Below are 4315 nucleotides of genomic sequence, written 5' to 3' on the forward strand. Positions count from 1 at the left end.
AACCACGTAAATATTGTGTTCTCTGTGTGTGTGAGATAATTTTCTGGGTGTGTTTGATCCTAACAAATTGAACTTAAGATCCAGAAAGAGCACACCTTTAAACCCGAAGTTACACCTACTAGGCCAACCCTCGGGTTCTTTCATTGCCCTTCTTACACTATATAAACAAAGTAAAACTTCCTCATTTCTTGTGCTCAAAAAACTTAATTTCACAAACATGGCCTTAACTTCAATCTTCGAATCATCCGACGGTGAGCAGAGATAGATCAATCAAGTCAGCAAAATCCTCCAAGATGGTCCAAATCGACCTCCCAGTTTCCATCTTTCGAGTCCCAACCACCATTTATGCATTCAAGCCCGAGGCCTACGTGCCTCAGCTCATCGGCTTGGGTCCCTACCATCATTTTCGCTCCGAGCTCTATGAGATGGAGAGGTACATGCTTGCTGCAGCAGCCCGGCATCAAAACCAGTTTGAAAGCCTCGAATTCAAACAACTTGTCAATCAACTCATCGAGCATGAACACAGAGTTCGTGCTTCTTACCATATGTACTTGGACGTTGAAGGCGAAACACTTGCATGGATTATGGCCATTGATAGCCTCTTTTTGCTTGACTTTCTTCGCAATTATCATATCTACATGAAAGAAAATTCGGTGTCTTCGTCTGCAACAACAGCTTACTTAGTTGATTCCACTGGAAGGAAGCTAGCTCATGGCACTGTCCTCGGCGACATAATGATGGTTGAAAATCAATTCCCAATCTTTCTTTTGAGAGAGATTGTGTCAATCCAATGCTCATTGCCTAATGTGGAAGACAATTTGTTGCCTTCTATGTTGATGGGTTTTTGTAAATCTCTCTCTCCAATCATACTCATCAAGGAGGACCTCCTTTTGTCTTAGGTCGCTAAGCATGCACATTTGTTGGACCTTTTGTATCACTTGATCGTGTCCAAAAAGAACTGTTCTGAAGACAATCCAGGCAATGGATTTGGCAAATTGGGATCATCGAGCTTTGATGCTACAGAGCTGAGCTTTGATTCAAGTAAGTCTTATCAAGTTTTTGATGAGCTTTGGAACTTGTTATGCAGTCTACATGTTGGGTTAATAAGTACAATCACAAAGCCTATTCATAACTTATTGGGAGTGTCTTCAAAGATTATTAGTAATGTACCAGGGGTGTCCATTTTAATGTTGAAAAAGAAAGAAGACATAAAACCTGAAAGAAGTTTCTAGTGATGTCAAGAAAACTCCTAAGGTAGAGGAGATCATGATTCCTTCAGTATCAATGCTTTGCTTTGCTGGGGTGGAGTTTCGCCCCACTACAGGTGACATTTCAACTATTCAATTCGACGCATGCGCTAAGAAATTTTACCTCCCTGTTATCACTCCTTTTTTTTTTTATCGGCAAAAGAAAAGACTTTATTGATGAAAAGTACATACAGAATATGAAAAATAACATCAATAAAGAGGAGGTTGGAGCTAGACCAAAGAAGAAAAAGAGTGAAACTCAAAAGAGTGTAACTCCAACATCAAAAGTCCACCCTCGCAATAAGGCAAAGCATGACAACAGAGTGTGCTCCAGGCCTCCGCACAATAAGGACATTAGAGTGAATCTCAAGACCAGCATGAACAAGAGAGTGTAACTCCAAACCATCCAACTTGACCAAGAATTTGTAGCCACAAAGCAATAGCAGACCAGCAAGCATAACCATTCAGCCTTCCCAAAAAACTCCCCTGTGAGAGCTATCCTAATTTATAGCAGCATAAACTCAAGTTGAGAAATTCAACCCATAGAACTAACCTAATTTACAGCAGCTCCACCATCTCTATTCACCAGCACCAAACCAATTACAGCCCAACTGATATACCAGAAACATATCAATAGTAACAGAGCAGACCAACCAATTCCAGACAATACAAAGTAGACCAAACAGCAAAATAACAATACATTATACACAAGTCCAATGTAGCAGACCATAGCAATTCACCTCCAACCAGTAGAGCCAGGGCCAGGGCAGAGGTAAACCAGATTGAAACAGATAGCAGAGAAGAACCATGACATGAACTCCCAATAAACACCCCCAGTTCCTGCACTTCTACACTTTTGGATCTGCACATCATTAATCAAGAACAGGTATTCAACCAAACCAGGAAATCACCTAAAAATACTGCTGCAGCATACTACCAAGTATCCACCCCATTTGGATCTGCACATCATCAACCAAGAATAAAGTAGCTTCTTCACAAGCTAGCAAAAACAGAGATGCCCTAACTGAACCCAGCAAACTCCACCCAGTTCAGTACAGCACAACACCTCCAAAGCACATTCTGATCTGCCCTAAATCACAGATGAAATCATTGGTTGAGAAATGGAACTCTTTCAGATATGGAATCAACCACAGAGCAATCCTAGTTTTAACTAATTCACACAACTCCATCAAATTTGGGTTAGCTGCCTTAAACACACATTCATTTCTAAGTTTCCAAATAGACCACAACACAGCCAGAGGGATAGCACTCCAAATATTTCTTTCCAGCCTCTTCATCCTTCCTCTAGCCCACCATAGCAGCAGCTGATCCACCGAGCTTGGTAATGCCCCTTGAGTCCCCCACCAATTCAAAATATCAATCCAGACCCTCCACACAAATGGATAACAGATCAGAACATGGTTCACTGACTCACACTCAGCCTTGCAAAACACACACAGATCAACCCCATTCCCAGACAGAACACCAATTCTTTGTAAGAACTCCACAGTCTTAATTCTATTTTTCCAAGCTAACCACCCAAATACTTGAACTTTAGGTGGGACAAAATTAAGCCACACCAACTTAGTAATTGGGAGAGTTGGGCTACTATTACAGGCAATAGAACTATACAAAGAGGCTACAGAAAATTGACCTGAAGATGATGCTGTCCAGACAGGCCTATCCCTGTCATCACTTTGAACGTGAACTCGGAGGTAGTGATGAGAAACTTGGTGGCATATGAGTCTTCAACTACCTCCGAGTCACTTGTTTTCACACGATATACAGAACTGATGAATGGAATCATAGATATTGTTGAGGATGCAAAGCTGCTTAGAGAAAATAAAATCATCGTAAACAGTCTAAAAAGTGATGCTGATGTTGCAGAACTCTTCAACGGGATGAGCAAGTCAGTGAGACTCACAAATGTGCCCTATATTGATAAGGCCATTGAAGATGTGAACAAGTGCTTCAACAATACGCAGCAGATTAGGATGTATAGACGGATGAAGAATTTCGTGTACAGTTCATGGCAGATTCTAACAATCATGGCAGTGGTTTTGCTCATGTTGCTGATGGTTTTCGATCATTTTGCTCGATTTATAGCTGTCCTCGTATGTTCCACACCTTTAGCAGTTCAACTTCAGGTTCAAGGTGATATATATTATGATTTTAATTAGGATCTATTGATATTGGTGATACAGTCACATATCAAATAGTATCGGCTATAAAAAATTATCGATATCAATTGAGATTTAAAACCATGATATATATATTGTCTTCATGATTTTTTTTTTTGGTTTGATATTTGTTAAATTTTCTGATATGTTCTGATTAATTTGTAAGTGTTCTTTTGTGTATGTGTTGTCTGCCTGTTCTTCTTGTTAATAGCTTGTTTGTTTGTTTTGTTTTTTTATCAGTAAAACATTAATTTTATTAACTCAAAATTAATAAATATATCGAGATAATATGAATTAGGAAAAAGAGATTCTTTCACAATCCGAAAAGAAACCTTGCATGTTGGCACATGACACCACTCTTACAACCATTACAATCAGTCACCAAAGCCAAATTCTAAAACAATAACTCCTCTCCCATAAAATATAAGTAAAAAATAAAAAATAAAAATATCAGCTGCATGGAGAAAGTAAACCAAAGTGACCAATGGGACAATTGGAATGCCATACCAGCATAACAACTATTACTACTAGTACCAAACAAGCTTGACTCAAAACCCAAAACTTGTTTGGTTTAGAATTTTTTTGAAAATTCACTTCAAAACTCAATGTCTAAAACTTGTTTGATTTAGAATTTTTACAAAATCGATTTTATATGATTTTCACAAATTGGCCAAATAATTTTTATATTTTACATGTATATGATCTAAATAGACTTAAATAGTAAACAAAATATAAAAAACACAAAAATAAATTTAATAAATACACAAAACATTAAAATTGTATTAATTTTTAAATGGATCAATTTTTTTTATATTTTTCATTATTCAGTAATTTTATAAAAAGTTATATTTAAATGTGAACCGTTTTAAATGTATATAGATTGAGTGG

General features: G+C 37.7%; 1 pseudogene; it reads left to right on the forward strand.

Moving 5' to 3' along the window:
• Positions 1-293: 293 nt before the first annotated feature.
• LOC145791804 (putative UPF0481 protein At3g02645 pseudogene) lies at positions 294-3941 on the forward strand (annotated as a pseudogene).
• Positions 3942-4315: the final 374 nt, after the last annotated feature.

The sequence above is a fragment of the Camellia sinensis genome, chromosome 5 (genome assembly GCF_055761805.1).
Source record: "Camellia sinensis isolate YWXY chromosome 5, ASM5576180v1, whole genome shotgun sequence".
NCBI classification, from domain to species: Eukaryota; Viridiplantae; Streptophyta; class Magnoliopsida; order Ericales; family Theaceae; genus Camellia; species Camellia sinensis.